Source organism: Littorina saxatilis, unplaced genomic scaffold (genome assembly GCF_037325665.1).
Source record: "Littorina saxatilis isolate snail1 unplaced genomic scaffold, US_GU_Lsax_2.0 scaffold_159, whole genome shotgun sequence".
Taxonomy (NCBI): domain Eukaryota; kingdom Metazoa; phylum Mollusca; class Gastropoda; order Littorinimorpha; family Littorinidae; genus Littorina; species Littorina saxatilis.
In genome coordinates, this window is record NW_027128822.1 from 82841 (window position 1) to 100377 (window position 17537).

The 17537-nt window shown below is 40.4% G+C and overlaps 1 protein-coding gene and 1 long non-coding RNA gene across 2 annotated transcripts in view; one reads left to right on the top strand and one right to left on the bottom strand.

Annotated features, from left to right (window-relative positions):
• The window catches only part of LOC138957141 (uncharacterized), a 73991-nt gene that overhangs the window by 34023 nt on the left and 22431 nt on the right, over nucleotides 1-17537 (bottom strand). The window lies entirely within an intron of this gene.
• Nucleotides 12897-16012, top strand: LOC138957140 (uncharacterized). The gene is made up of 3 exons (XR_011452939.1): nucleotides 12897-13392; nucleotides 14311-14430; nucleotides 15786-16012. It is a non-coding gene; the product is annotated as an uncharacterized lncRNA (long non-coding RNA).

The following is a 17537-nucleotide window of genomic DNA, read 5'->3' on the forward strand; positions in this document are numbered from 1 at the left end:
GCTCTCGTGCATGGAAGCCTCACAGCTGCTCACCAAACTTAAAAGAAAAGAGAAGAAAGAAAAAAAAACCCATCTAAAACAAGTGTGGGCACCACAACTTCCCCTCTCACCCATGATGCGTCGTTTTGTCTTCTCTTCCAATTTCCATACAAATCTATGAGTGTGCAGGACTGGGTCATTCTTGGCAAGATGCTAGCATAATTATACAGGTTGTCTACAAATTGAGATGTTTCTGGTATGTAATGAACAAATAAGTAGAGGTTGCATGTCGAGTCTCAGTGATTATTAAAAATACTGGTCGAAGTTAGCGGATCATGAAAAATGTGTGTAGTCATGAATTCTTTGAATTCGGCGGAAATGAACTGGGGACCATTGTCCGATTTCAGGGAAAATGGTAGCCCATGTGTTGTGAACATTGTTTCCAGACACTCCACAATTTTTTCTGCTTTTGTATTTCTCAGAACTGCGGTCTCGAAATACCGGCTATAGTAGTCTACTACTTCTAGAATCGACTCTCCACTTGGCAACGGACCAAGCAAGTCAACTGCCAAGTCTTCACATGGACCATCTGGGAATGTGGTTCGAACCATCGGTTCCGGCTTTGACGGCATTCCGACAATTTGACATTCGTGACAAGAACGTACACATTTTTCAACATCTTTGTCAAGACCGGGCCACCACACTTTGGTTCGAATTCTTTCTTTTGTTTTCACCACCCCTTGGTGTCCCTCGCGTGCTATTTCAACAACGCGTTCTTTCAGTGCTTTGTATGCTACGTTCGGGCATTTTTCCCAGTTTCCTGATTTGATACATTCTCTCACTGCAGACAACTCTTCATCTACAGCTGATGCCTCTTTAATTTCATGTGCTGTCATTGCCCTCGGTACGGCCTTCTTTGCAGCGAAGTACACATATTCTTCCGCAACGTTTCGACCACAAACACGTTCAGTGTCTTGGTTCACGAGTCGCGACAACGAGTCGGCAATGTTCTGTGAGCCCGGCTTGTATTCCACCGTGAATTGGTAGCTCTGCAACCGAAGCACCCATCGCTCGATACGCGCCGACGGTTTCGAACGTTTGGAATAGATGAACTGCAGTGGGCGGTGGTCGGTTTCAAGTGTGACTCAATACCGTACACATACAGATGAAATCGCTCGCACGCCCATACAAGAGCTAATGCTTCTTTCTCAGTTTGTGAGTAACGTCGTTCGACATCCGACAAGCTACGGCTAGCATAGTAGATCACTCTTTTCTCACCGTTCTGAACTTGTGTGAGAACTGCACCTAGTCCGACTGGACTCGCGTCTGCAACAATACGCGTCTCGGCTTTCGGACCGAAGTACGCGACGTTTTCAGCTTTCGACAAATCATCCTTCAAAGTTTGAAATGCCTTTTCTTGTTCTGTTTTCCACTGAAATGGTGCGTTCTTTCTGGTCAATTTTCTCAGTGGTTCGGCTTTGGTCGCCAAATTTTCTATGAAGCGAGCGTTGAAGTTCACTAACCCCAAGAAGCTTCTGACTTCCGACGCTAAAGTCGGCTGTTTTGCGTTTTTCACAGCTTCTACTTTTGCGGATGTTGGCCCTATCCCTTTCTCCGAGAGTAGGAACCCCATGAACTGAAGTTCGGACATCCGATAGACACATTTGTCTGGATTGAGTGTGAGGCCATTCTCTTGTAGTGTGCGTAGTACCTTGTCGAGTCTCCGGTCATGTTCCTCGACTGTTTCTGCATGTATGATGATGTCATCTGTCATGTTCCGTGCACCCGGACAATCGCGAATCACGTCTTGGATAGTATGTTGGTAGATTTCTGGCGCTGACGTCACTCCGAACATCAAACGCTTGTACCGAAATAATCCGATGTGTGTTGCGAATGTTGTGACGGCACACGACTCTTCAGACAACTCAAGCTGATGAAACCCCCACTTCAAATCAAGCTTTGTGAAAACTTTGCTTCCGTTCATTTCGATCAGTGTTTCTTCGATAGTCGGTATAGGAAAACGTTCACGCTCAACTGCTTCATTGGCCTGTCTCATGTCTACGCATAGCCTAATGTCATCACTGTTGGGTTTAGGAACCACTACGATCGGGCTAGCAAACGAAGTCGGACCTTAACTTCTGCGCGCTCGATAATGTCGAGTTCCTCTAGCTCCGCGATTTTCTTTTCAACCTTTTCCCGGAGGCTGAATAGAATCCGGCGAGCTGCCTGAACAGCTGGTTTTACATTGTGGTTCACATGCAGTGTAATCTTTTGATTCTTCAGTTTACCCAACCCTTTGTACAACTCTGGGTACCTCTGTTCTGGTTTGTCTGACAGTGACACAGATCTGACAGTTTCAGGTTCTCTTGGCAATCCCACTCTCAAAACACCCAGTTTTTCTGATGTTTCTTTTCACAAAAGAGACTTTGCCTTTCTCTTCAATGACAACAAATTCAGCTGTGTGAATTAGAGAAGCAAAAGGTGCCCATGCACGGGCACGTGTAAAATTTATTGAAGACGGGGAAAAAAACACTAAATATTTTCTCAACCTAGAAAAGGCTCGAGCAAATAGTAAAGTAATGGATAGACTAACTAATGAGGAAGGACAAGTATTGAAAAAAAGACAAGATATTGTAAAAGAGCAAACTCGTTTTTATTCAAATAGATACAAAAAAAGAATTAACTTTGATGAACAATATGTTGAAATGTTTTTACAAGACGTAGAAGTTCCACAATTGACCGAAGAACAGAAAAATAGCATTGAGGGCATTTTAACTGAAGATGAAATCTCAAAGGCTTTAAAAATAATGAAAAATGGCTCAGCACCAGGCGGAGATGGTCTAACAACTGGTTTTATGAAATTTTTCTGGTGTCAGATAAAGACAATGGTTATATGTTCCTTGAACGCCGCTTTTGATAATGGTCAAATGTCTCCGACCCAAAAGAGAGCAGTTATAACATTAATACACAAAGGGAAGCAACTGTCAAGGGATGATCTGAAGAACTGGCGACCAATATCTTTACTAAACTCAGATTATAAGTTACTGGCAAAGTGTCTAGCAGTACGCCTAAAAAGTGTGCTTGGAACAATAATTCATGAAAATCAGTTTGGTTTTATGAAAGGCAGAAATAGTAGCACAGCAGTTAGAATGATTGATGATATAATTACACATCTCAAACAAACGAACAAACCAGGGCTACTCCTAGCTCTAGACTACAAAGCTGCTTTCGACACAATATCAAAAGAATACATAATGTATGCCTTTAAACGCTTCAATTTTGTTAACACTTTTGTTAGATGGGTCACTACGCTCATGAACGAAACAGTAAGTTGTGTAAATTATATGGGGTGGTTGTCAGAGCCTATAGAAATGAACGCTGGAATTCGACAAGGCTGCTCATTCTCACCAATGGCCTTCGTGCTCGCCTTAGAGCTGCTGGCAGTCAAGATGAGGGCAGATCAGTCAGTTAAAGGGGTATTCTTGCCATCAGCCAATAGTACTAATCAAGAAAGACTATTGAAAATGATCTTGTACGCTGATGATATTACGCTTTTTCTGAAAGGCACTGATGATGTGCAAAATGCTCTGACATTGGTGTCATATTTCTCCAAGTTCTCAGGACTGGCTGTGAACAGACTGAAATCGGAGGCCATGTGGTTGGGTTCACAGAAGTACTCTGAGGAGCAGCCATGTGGCTTCAGATGGAAATCAAAAGTCAAAATTCTTGGTATATATTTTAGTAATAATTTAGAAGCCTCGGAAATCGAAGAAAACTGGACGGAAAAAATTAATCATATTCAGAGCACAATGATTAAGTGGTCTAAGAGAAACTGCAGTATAATGGGAAAGATTTGCCTTGTAAAATCACTTTTGATCCCTCAATTAACACATGCTTTGCAAGCTTTGATTATACCCGAAAAGATCATATGTAAACTGAACTCAATGTTTTTCAGATTCATTTGGAAAAAAAGATTTTCAAACACAAAAGCCTATGAAAAGGTAAAACGAAAAGTTATGTGCCAGGAAACAAGTAAAGGTGGCCTAAATATGATTGACTTGGGTGACTTTCAAAAATCCTTTGTACTTGGATGGTTTTCGAAATTACTGCAACCAAACGAAGAAGCTTGGAAAAGTATTCCACTCAGTATGTTCTCCAAACTCGGAAAAAATCTATGCTGCTTTCAAGCAAACGTCAAACCAGCCTTATTTAAAGGGTTGGGGTTGATTACAAACAAGTTCTGGAAAAGCGTTTTAGAATGTTGGCTTGACAACCATGAAAAGATATTACCATGCGTGAAAAAAATGACCCAGCTGGAGAATTTATGCCTATGGAATAACTCTCTAATTGCTTATCGTGGCAAGACAATGTTTCTACGTGATTGGGTTACATCTGATATATGCTATGTGAAGGATTTATACGAGAATACCATTTCACAGCATTTGTGAAAGAGTTGGGACTATTTGAATATGGGGCAATTCGCACAGCAATAGCATCCCTTTTTTTTAAGATGAATGATAATGGAATACAAGCTATGAAGGTAATGGATAATAAAAAAATAAGTACATTTAAAGGCATATGTACTCGATGACTATACACGCTAATTGCTTTACCAACAGCTGGAGACATGCTAAATTAAGTTCCCTGCAAAATATTGTGGTCTAGGACCCCTTCAATGTTGAGATATGTTAATTTTCATTTTGATCTGGATCGTCCTATTTATAGATTTGGCAACACATGTAACGTTGATGCAAGGGAGCTAACACCGCGGCTTTGTTGACATCCTCACTTTTTCAGAGGCTAGAACAAGCTGTAATGCATGTATTATGGTCCGCGCATGGTGACATATCGTCATTATATGGTCTTATGGTGCGTTTGACATCGATTATGGGCAAACTACACTTTGTAAACACGGGAGCGCGTACATATGCCTTTAAACCCAGGCAGTTTCGTAAATTAATGGTAGACGCTTATCAAACTGAGACTATTGCAGTCAGTTTCTGGAAAAGAAAGATGGGAATTGAAATAAACAAGGACATTTTGCAGATAGCAAGCAACGCATCAAAAGAAGTAAGATTGAGACTGCTACACTGGAAAATAACTCATAACATTTATCCAACGAACATTATATTGTATAAAATGGGCATTGCTGAGAGTATTAGTTGTACACATTGTACAGAAGAGACAGATTATATCGAACATTTCTTTTATTATTGTATGAAAATAAGCAAAGTGTGGAATCTTGTTGAAGAAGCCTTCTTCACCGCTTGTTCAAAAAGAATTCATGTTGATGTGCGGGATGCCCTATTTGGCCTAGTTAAAAGGAATTCTATTTCATCCGCTGAAGCAAACTATGTCAATTTGCTGATCTTGATTGCAAAAATGTGCATAGGTATTTATAGATACGGTACCCCTTTAGAGATCGGATGTATTTTTGAAAAAGAGTTAAGTTTAAGAAAAATAATTGACTTGTGACTCGCATATATGTTGCTATCTGTGAAATTGAAATAAAGAAACGTTAGGTAACAAAAGGAGAAATGATGACGGAAGAAAATATAGGACAAAATGTATAAAATTAAAAAAAGGTGGAGAGAGAGAAGATAGAACGAGAGGAGACAGTGAGAGAGAGAGAAAGAGAGAGAGAGAGAGAGAGAGAGAGAGAGAGAGAGAGAAAGAGAGAGAGATTGGCAGACTATGGGAGAGAGGGGGAGAGAGAGACCGACAGAGTATGGGGGAGAGGAGAGAGAGAGAGAGAGAGAGAGAGAGAGAGAGAGAGAGGGAGAGAGAGAGAGAGAGAGAGAGAGACGAAGCAAAAAAGAAGAACAAAGAAGAAGACAGAAAATTCCGAAGAACAAAATTCAGAAAAAAACAGACAAGTCGAAGAGAAAGAAAGTGGATGCAGAGAAAGACAGACTAGGGAGTGAGTGAGAGAGAGAGAGAGAGTGAGTGAGAGAGAGAGAGAGTGAGTGAGAGAGAGAGAGATGTTGTGTGGACAAGTGTGAGAAAGAGAGAGAGAGAGAGAGAGAGGAGAGAGGAGAGAGAGAGAGAGGAGAGAGAGAGAGGGTAAATGTAAATAAAAAAAAAATAAAAACAATTGTCCATGATCTGTTTACTGTCCATTGAGTGTGAAGCTGAGAGAAAGAGTGAGACTGAAGGAAAACAATAATAACTTAATAAGAATTAAAATGATTATAAAAAAAAAAACTTCCGATTTAAACAAATATTAAAAAAACGCACGCACATGTGTGATTAACAATGTCTGATCTCCTACAAACAAAAAACAAAACAAAAAAAAAATGCTGTGTGAATTTCTGAAACCCCAGGAACAACAATTTCTGCCTGAAATGTTCCTGCTTCTGTCAGAGGTGTGTCCTGCCCATAAGCATACAGCTTTCTTGGTTTGTCAACTTTCTTGCATGTAAACTTCATTTTCTTTTTCTTCAACTGTTCCCAGTTTTGCCTATCAACAATGTTGCAGCTTGCCCCAGAATCTATCATCATTGACATATTGACACCCTCCACAACAACATCAATTGTGGAATTGTAGAATTTGTCAACAACAAATGCATGCTCATCATCATCATCACTCTCACGCACATTGTTCAGATGCTTTGATTTTGATTTGCACACAGAAGCGAAATGGTTCATTTTTTTGCATTTTGTGCATTATTTACCTTTTGCGGGACATGCCGAATCTTTTGCAAAATGTCCTGTCTTTCCACACCGAAAACATTTCAGTCCGTGTTTGTCTGACTCTGTTTTAGTCTTTCTGTCAGTGCGGTCAAACGGTTTCCTGGGTCGTGGTCTTGAAACAGCACTAACAAGTTCAGTTTCCTTTTCACTTGCTCTGCCATCCATCTGCTTCACCTGTGAAACTGCCGCCTCATGAGCTTGTGCTTTTTCAAGTAACTGTCCCAATGTCAAAGCTCTCTTCGCCAGAAGTTTCGCTTGCAGTGTTCTGTCTGGACATCTGTCGATGACTTGATCTCTGATGCTCGCATCGCGTGCAGCACCGAAGTTGCAGTTCTCTGCTTTCTGCCTCAGACGTGTAACGAACTGCGCCGTCGTCTCACCTGCCTTCTGCGTCATCTGCCTGAACTGGTGGCGTTCAAAAGTCTCATTCTGCAGGGGCTTGAAGTATGTATCCAGGGCAGTAATTGCCTCATCGTAGCTTGCTCCCCCATCCAGTGTATCAAAAATGTTTTGAACTTCCACTCCAGCACAGTGGAGCAACAGTGGACGTTTCTGGTTATTCCCCACATCTCCTCTTGCAGCAATGTACAACTCGAAACTTTTCTTCCATCTCGTCCATCTCGAAGACACGCTAGATGGGTCACCAGTTGGATCGAATTTGTCAACACAGAAAGTGTTCGCTGCCATCTTTCTGAATACGTCACAGTATACACACAGTTTTCAATGACGTCACGATTTCACTCGATCGACCGGCCAAGAAAATGACGAAAAACTTGATTAAATCTAAGTTACTTCACAGATCCTCATCGCCAGATTGTAGACCCGCTCCCAAGGGTAAGACAGACATAACCTGCTCGAAGCACAACCGTACTAATTCACTCGAACTCGTAGTTCATTTTGGCTGCCTGTTTATTCGTACTGTCTCACTCCGGTAGGTGGCATTGGCGAGTACACATGTAAGGGAGACAATTCTCCAATCACATCGGGAACGCGGAATAACGCCGAATTGCAATTGTCGCCAAAGACCAAATTCCATTTGTCGCCTAACTTAGAATTTGTTCTTTAGCCAAATGTCGCCTAATGTCGAATTGCCAAAATGGCGCCTAACACCGAATTCCTATTGTCGCCTAACATAGAATTCCAAATGTCGCCTAATGTCGAATTGCCAAATGGCGCCTAACACCGAATTCCATTTGTCGCCTAACATAGAATTCCAAATGTCGCCTAATGTCAAATTGCCAAATGGCGCCTAACACCGAATTCCCATTGTCGCCTAACATAGAATTCCAAATGTCGCCCAATGTCGAATTGTCAAATGGCGCCTAACACCGAATTCTCATTGCCGCCTAACACAGACGGTCCCGAACAGACAAGATAGATAGACAGACAAAGAAAGCTCACTTAATGTCTTCCGCATTTTTATGGGAAATAACGTGAAAAACATATTGCCAAGACCAGAACGAAAAATAAAGAAAAGAACACCAAGTTGAGCTCTATTCACAATTGAGAAAGGGTAATGTTGAGCTTCACGTAAATTTCACGTACATTTCGCGTTGAGTTTGGCGTGATGTGAACAAAGTGTTTGGAGTCCAGCTATGATGGCCAACATTGAAAACCAGCATCATATAAAGTCACAACGAATCAAAGCAAGTTACACAGTTCCGAGTCTGCCACCATGTATACCACATTTGAAGGAAGAAGGAAGGACACCACTTTATGTGTGTAAAATCAGTCCATTTTATCTTGTGAAATTCTGAATAAAATCGTGTTTAAACCAAATATATTCAAATGCCAGCCTTTTGTAATGGAGTGAACAATTGGATTAAAAACAGTTAAAACAAAAAACAAAAAAGTAATTCGGTGTTAGGCACCATTTGGCACTTCGACATTAGGCGACATTTGGCATTCTATGTTAGGCGACAATGGGAATTCGGTCTTATGCTACAATTGGCAATTCGACGTTAGGCGACAATGGACAATTCGACGTTAGGCGACAAATGGAATTCGGTGTTATTCATGTTACCCATCACATCAATAACGTGTCGTCTGCTATGCTACAGTGTGTATTCTGTTCATGTTTTGGTATCGCTTAGGATATGTTCTTTCTTCGAATGGGACTAGCAGACGAACTTTCGCAACCGTGTTCCAACGTTAAAAACTGTATGGAGTTCAGTTTTCTGGGGCAAAATAGTGTATGAAACCGCTGTATATTCTTTAAATTGATGAAGTGTGTGCATTTGGTTGCGTGTGATCTGTTTATAAAATGAAATATTGTTGAAAAGTAACCGTCGGATTGCTGTTTTTTGTCCAAGCAACTCAGTTCAGAAAATTTGAAAGGGGAACTACTCTTGTCGCTAGACAGAGTACGAGAGTTACTTGCCTTGGGAGCTTGCGTGCACTCATAAGAGATCTAAAGTGAGTTTTTCTGCACTGATCGTTAGATTTGGATTGCTTTCTTTCTTTCTTTCTTTATTTGGTGTTTAACGTCGTTTTCAACCACGAAGGTTATATTGCGACGGGGAAAGGGGGGGAGATGGGATAGAGCCACTTGTTAATTGTTTATTGTTCACAAAAGCACTAATAAAAAAATTGCTCCAGGGGCTTGCAACGTAGTAGGCCTACAATATATTACCTTACTGGGAGAATGTAAGTTTCCAGTACAAAGTCAAAGGACTTTTTTTTTTTTTTTTTCCTTACACCTGTTCCATGTCCCGTTGTGCTCTCACGCCGCCCCGTCCCTGCACTCGCTGTTCCATCCACATCTGAATTTCGTCCCGCTGCCAGACTTGTCGTTTTACAGACGCTCCAGGGAGGGATGTCGGGTCGTTGCGGTAGGCTACCCTCGGAAGATGACACTGCACTTCTGCTGAATCACTTCAACGGTGTTCAGTAGTGGGTCTGTCCCGAGCTAACGGACGCAGCCCACTACCTACTATGCCCCCTACTAACGACATTGACTGCTAAGTCGCGGAGCCAGGCTGAGTGAGGGTCCCCTCCAGAGAGCAGACCGCCACCACGTCCCTCCGTCGACCCCCCAGAACGTCACACGTTGAAGACTGACAGCAGAAGTACTATTCAGGGAAGGATGGAACAGGAACACTGAGACCAAGGTCACCATGAGAGCTCCGGGCATGAAGGGCCACAAGAGCAAGGACAATTTAACATTAACATTTCTTACATACTGCTTGACTAAAATCTTTACAAACATTGACTATATTCTATACAAGAAACACTTAACAAGGGTAAAAGGAGAAACAGAATCCGTTAGTCGCCTCTTACGACATGCTGGGGAGCATCGGGTAAATTCTTCCCCTTAACCCGCGGGGGGTAGATTTGGATTTAGAAAACAACCGAACTCATGGATTTTATACAAGATACAAGATACAAGATATTTATTCACCAATTTTGCAAAAGGATTTCATCTTGGCACGGCACGGTAAAAAATAAAATAAAAACCAACCAGACACATATGCAGACACACATCACCATGCATGCATACATACGTACATTACACTGTCATGCACACACAGACACAACTCACACACACACACACAATTATTTACATACTCACACATAACCAGCCACATATCTACATCACAAATTCACATCGTCGCCTTGTAAAGGTAAAAACCATATCAGTTTAAAAGGGGTGCCAGTAATATCAATACAACATTAGTGAATACTAGAATACCTAAAATTTATAATCCATTTAAAAGTAAGTAGTACACGTAATCATTTAGTCAGATCATCACATAAAATTATATAATCATAATCTAGCCAGTTAGACAGTTTAAAACAACAGTATTAACAGACTATCACAGATCTATTCTAGAACCTGAACCTGGAGTCGCATTGCACAAAACTACTACCATCACAGAACTACTCCAGCACCTAAAAATTAAGGAGATTAATGTGTTCAAGCCTGTAGTTGCTAGTTTAAATGCAGTTTGTTTGTATTGTTTGGTCCAGAGATGTATATTTCGTACATTAAAGCGTTCGGAACGTTTCAATCGCTAAAGTAGTTCCCTGAAAGTCTAGCTCATCAACCTGTGAGCTATCGAGGATTTTTTTTTTTTTTTTTTTTTTTTTTTTGCCAAGCACATCATTGTGGGGCTTTTAATCAATAACATGCATCCGTCTACAATTTATCATCATTCATCCATCAACATTTATAATAGATATGTTTGGCAAGTATACACAACACACAGCATTAGGACATAACAGACAGACGGACATATACCGTTCTCCTGCAAGTAAGGCCGGAGCTTAACATAGCATGCAGATTACAATACTTGACATTATGGACGTATTACCTGCTTAATAATAATACAGTCAGTTAATAATACCGTCAAACAAAGACAAAAATAGAAAAGAAACAAACAAAAATCAAAGCCAAAACACATATCATCACATCTCTGCACAACCTAGCGTAGGCCTACTACCTAACCAACTCTTCATATGGGGACCATAATTCTACAAATTTGGTAATGTTACCAGATTTGAAACTGGAATATTTTTCTATTTCAAATCTGTATTTCAAATTTCTTAGAAATATTTCTAACAGTGGCCTTGTCTCTTGTAACTTACTCTTATAAATATAAAACTTTGCAAACAAAATGATAAAATCCAAAACCACATTGTTCATACACCCAAACAAAATAAATTCTTCTGTAAAATGAACATTTGCGCGGTAAATACCACTTCTGTTTAACAGTTCTTCCAAGTCAGTCCAAAATTTCCGACTAAGCGGGCAGTACCAAAATATATGTGAAATAGTTTCATTTTCAATTTTACAAAAGGCACAAAGGGGACTGTCAAGAATCTTTTGAACAAATAGCCGGCAAGCAACACCAAGAATGCGGTGAAGCAATCTGGTCTGGAACCATCTTAACTGTGTGTCCTTAGTTGTTTTGAAACACTTATCAAAAATCTGTTTCCAGTTCAGGTTGTAAAAATACATATTCCATCTGTTCATGCCTGCAGGGTTATCGTCAAATTTTGATTTCAAAAGGACTTCTTTAATTGCCTGTTTGCCTCTACAAATAATCTGCCAGGGTTTATAATCCCTAATCTGAAAACCATTCAACGAATCAATTTTTACTTTTCTCTGATATTTTCGTAGGGACTTAATTACTCCCTCATAGAATAAAAAATTAGTTTGAACAAAAGGAACATTTAACCTAAAGTCTTCAAAGGTAAAGAAATTTCCATTTAAATGTACGACATGCTGGGGAGCATCGGGTAAATTCTTCCCCCTAACCCGCGGGGGGTAGATTTGGATTTAGAAAACAACCAAACTCATGGATTTTATATGGAGATTAATGTGTTCAAGCCTGTAGTTGCTAGTTTAAATGCAGTTTGTTTGTATCGTTTGGTCCAGAGATGTATATTTCGTACATTAGAGCGTTCGGAACTTTTCAATCGCTAAAGTAGTTCCCTCAAAGTCTAGCTCATCAACCTGTGAGCTATCGAGGATTTAGGCCCGTTGGGTAAGTGATTTTGGTTGTTGGGTAAGTTACTGAAAAATAACTAGCCCTACACGTTTACAGAGAGAAAGAAGCAGAGGGGGGAATAATACAACTGTATCTCGTCTTCCCTATTCTACGTTTGACAATGACCGCATGAGACATCCAGGGGCAGACGAGGGGGGGGGGGGGGGTGCACAGGGTGCAGGTGCAACCCCCCTCCAGCAAAAAAAAAATTTAAACAAATTGGGAAAGCTGATTCTATGACCATTTCTAAGTTCAAATGGCACCAGATGGCACCATTTTGCTTCTTTTTTGGGCCAAAACAATTTCCGGGGGGGCATGCCCCGGACCCCCCTAGCAAATTCGGGCGCTTCGCGCCCATCACATTCACTTTCGATTCAAAGTGAACCCCCCCTTACAAAGCAACTGATCCGCCCCTGACATCTGGGCTCCAACAACTTTTCACACCAACTGAAGTAAAGACAGCTTCACGTAATATTTTTGATTGGTGATTATATTTTGTTGGTTTGTCGAGTACAAACCAAATATTACAGAAAATAAGAACTTTTGAAAATATGGTGATAATGGTAACTTTGACGCACAAAAACGCAATAACGGCAAAATCGCCTGAAAAGAAGACACACGTGTATATGTCGAGCTCAATTCACGGAATTGCGGAAATCGCGGAATCGGCAACATTTTGCTGAAAACGCGTCGCAAAAGCAGCAGCCAGTTTGTTACTTTTTGTGTCACCAGTAGTGGAATGCATGAATGGAGACTATCAAGCTAGTTGGGAACTAAATCCAAAGTTCGAAACTATCGCTCTAGTGCGCAATGCATGGCACGATATTTTCAAATGTTCCGACCTAAGTTGGTGACTAACTTGCCTGAATTTGGTCCTCCTCCGAGGAGGACCAAATTCCTTAGTTTCGAACTATTGCAAAAATACAAATGGCGGCCGCCATGACAGTCTTTGATTTTGCTGTACAAAAAAATCAAATATTCGGCAGTCCGACGCATGAACCAAAGAATGATGTCGACAAAGAAGTTGAAACATTGATTGCGCTTTGGAGGGGGTTCAAATACAAGTCGTGAAGTGACCGGCACAGCTGATTTGGGACACGATCTACCTTGAGTCGGGAGATTTGCTATGAACATTGACTAAATTTCCACTTTTTACATCAGCGACTGTACAAATTTGGCTTGTACATCTTCCTGTCGCTGATTTTAATCGGTTTGGATCATCCAACAGGTAAGAGCAAGATTCATCCGTTGTGTGCGTGTAGTTTGTGTGTCCCACGGTGTGTGTGTTCGTTTGTGCGCCTCGGTGTGTGAGTGTGTGTCAGATTATATTGCAATATGAATAATACATTTGTTAGAAAGTGAGAGCAAGGGTAGATCTAGATCTATGGGCCAGGCAGTACTGTCTGAGTGTCTCCGAAACCGTGTTCAGTGTCATAGGAAAATAGGCCTACGAGCCATTGTGTAGTGGTGACGATGAAAGATACAGTTGTTGTTTTTCTGACAGTGACATTGACAATGAACGATCGTCAATGCATCAATGAATATATGCACAGCAGCATCGGTTTCTTCGGAACTGTGCACTGTTGACTGAATTTCCCACGGTGGAGCAATGAACAGTAGACACTAAAACAAAGCTAATCTAATGCATTGAAGCATCGCTGTAGATCTATCTCATTCAACTAACAATATAATGCAGTGAATGGCAAATCTATCTCTGAATGAACTGTTGTGTATCCTTATTTGCTGTAAATGTCCTGCCTCACACTGCACTCCCAACATTAGAAGTATGTTTTCTAAGCTGAATGCATGTATAATTTGATATAGTAAGTGTGTAAAGCCAAGAGTAACACTAACTGGCCCAAAACAATTTTTGTGTGTATACAAATGAAGAAAGAAACTGACTTCACTTGAATCACTGCCACTGAAAGTGTGTCTATTGTGTATTTTTAGAAGGGTTATTCAACAATGACTTATTTTTCTGTTTAAATACTTGATATTTACTCTGCATGAACAGAGTCAGAGGTAAATGCTGCTGTATAAACTATGATTGTGAAAGAGGGAATAAAAGAATCAATGAGCGAGTGGTTTAATTATAATACAGTTATTATTTATTGTTAATTAATTATTTTATGGTGGTTTTTTTCAGGCCTCCTAAGAAACCAGAGATGATGTGTGATGAAGTGTTCATACAGCTCTTGCATTCAGATATTATTCTGGAGAGGATTCAGACTGAGTGGACATGCTGCTTTACAGACTACCATGAAGAGTCGAGTAAGTCACACATTTCTGTACCACTACCAAGTACCTGCTTGTGCCTATTAAATTGTTATTGTAAAATTGATTTATGATATGTAAATTGGCACTGGTGATAGTAGTTTGAAGCTGTATAGATGTTTTTGGCAGACTTTTGTACGTTGTGTTGTAAAGAGATCTGCGTTTCACATTAGATGCACTTACAATGATAGATAGATACATTCAGCTATGTCAACACTTGTTACATCTGAATCTGAGAGTAGTGGCAGGAGATGCAAGTTTATTGACACAAAAACATTACGGCTTTGTATAAAATAAATTCTTACATCTGTATCAGTGTATGTATCCTTGCATAGTACAATTTGTACTATTTATACAAAATGGTACATAAAGCTTGGTTTTAGTTCTCTTTCTCTTCTCAAATCTTTTGCCACTATTCTTGAAGTAATTTACACCGTGTGAATGAACTAATGCAGCACAGGAAAGTAAAACAAAATTGCAAGATAAAATGAAATCATTACTAATTTACTGGAATTATTTTAAAGGCACATACAGTTATTCTTCCCTTGGCTCACCATCCTAGATCTTGCCAGGCTTTTACATGGAATAAGAATGAATCTGTTCACTCGGATACTTCTAAATTCAACACCCTGGCTTCTTCCTGCTCAGAGTTAGATTTTGTTGTGGAAACCACTCTCAGATTAACAAAAATGTTACTTCTTTACTTCTGCGAGTGACTTTTGAGAAATTCGTTCATAAACAAAATTCAACTATGCACATGAAGCAGTCACTGACTGTCAGGGTGTCAATATTTTATGTGTCTGGGTGAAGTTATGTTCCTATCCCATGTACAACTGGCCAGATCTGAAATGGCCAAAATCAATGGGATCAACACACATCCCCAGAATCTTCATCACTGGAAAATGTGGTGGGTTGAATGTATTTTAATAAAAAGGCTGACAGGCGAGTGCTTTGGATCCTGAAAGTTCTGTTTTGGACTGAAATCGAGACACATTTCCCAATGAAACTCAAACTGTATAGTGTTGATGCTGAAGAGCGAAAGTGTGTGGGTTGAGGGCACACTTGTTTTTGACTAAAATCGAGAAACATTTCTGCCGAGCACAAAGTTCATACACGCACAGATTTTTTTAATAGTTTAGATTATAATATCACACACACCATCCCCGATCCCAATGGTCATGTGAAGAGCAAGTGCTTCCTCACCCCCCCCCCCCCACACACACACACACACACACTGCTCAACACGTACACATCTTCTCCCCCCAACACACACCCTCCCCTCGCTAACCAAAACCCAACCCCGTGAATACTGAAGGTGCTCAGTTATATGTTTTCTTTATTTTTCAGGAAGGACCGCTACATTAAGGGAAGGCTGTTTGCACCTTGGTTCCTGGGTTCGCTGGGGACGATGATCAAATTCAGAGTACCATCACAATTCTGTGCTTTTCCATCTGATTCGGCTGAGAATGCTTGCAGAGGTTTCTACACTACCCGTCATAAAAAGTAGGCTGATGCGTTTGAGGGCAGATCTTACTGATGAGGCTGTTGATTGAAAAACCAAGTATATGACTGAAAAGGCCATGAATTTCCCTACTTTATTCAGGAACAAAATTGGGTTTTCATGACGTAGTGTCTATGCAGTGAAACCTGCAACACAGACATCCCCCCTCCCCCTCCCACAAATCAAATTCACAAAATCAAGCTTCCCGTGTTAAAACCTCGCCCCGTGTACACTACATTGGGTGTGCACGTTAAAGATCCCACGATTGGCAAAAGGGTCTTTCCTGGCAAAATTGCTTAGGCACAGTTAATAATTGTCTACCTATACCCGTGTGACTTGGAATAATAGGCCGTGAAAGGTAAATATGCGCCGAAATGGCTGCAATCTACTGGCCGTATAAAATTTCATCTCACACGGCATCACTGCAGAGCGCCTAGAACTGTACCCACGGAATATGCGCGATATAAGACTCATTGATTGATTGATTGATTGAAAATCAACAACACAAATCAGAACAACTAAACCGAAGCATGTTTTGCATGTCATTCGACAGAACAATCAAATCTTTATCCAAAACAGTCCGTTTTGTTCACATATATCTTGTCTAACATGAACGCTATGGCATGCTGAGCGTGTAGTTGTCAATCCTCTCAGTTTTTGAAGTCGTTTTAGCGGGTAATGAGACCAAAAATGGTACATTTCAGAACTCCTCAACGCATTGTCTTAAAACTGTCAGTGATTTGTGCTAACACACGTCGTTAAGTACAAAAATGAGACCAAAAAATGGTACATTTCAGTAACTCCTCAACGCATTGTCTTAAAACTTGTCAGTGATTTGGGCTAACACATGTCGTTAAGTACACACGGAATCTCAAGTCATGTGAGATATTAGTTCTGCTGTTGCGCGACATGCCAGAACGAATTTTAAAAATAAAAATGTACCCTGTCCAATGAACTGAATTTGTAAAAAAATTAGCATGCATGAAGAAAAATTAAAGCTTCAATTTACCTTTAATTTCATACATTTTCAACTATGACTGTTCACAGCGCACTTGTACGCACACACACATTCTTGGAAAATGCTCTTTCAAGAGCCATGATCAGTTAAGCGTGTCAGCCGTGAGCTTTTCTAGGCGTAGGCCTACATTTGCGCTCAGCGCTCTGAATGAGGCAAAATATTAATGTTCGCGTTGAAATCCTCATACCGCCAATGTCTGATAAAATATGTACATGAAATTTAATTGTGTGACGCATCTGTTATTGTTCTTGAAGATAACAACAAATTAATTGTTTTTCAATGAGTCAGCGAAGACCTACCATCAATTTAAGAACTCTTTCTGGCATGTCAATTAACAGCAGACTAATGTCTCAAATGACTTTAAAATCCGTATGAACTTTCCCACATGTGTTACTACTGTTAGCACAAATCACCGCAACGTTGAAGGCAATGCGTTGAGGAGTTACGAAAACGTACCGGTTTTTGTCTCATTACCCACTAAAACTGCCTTTTACAGCTTCTCAGAGGAATGACACCTACACAAATCAACATGCCTTAATGTCAGTGTTAGACCAGATATGTGAACAAAACTGACTGATTT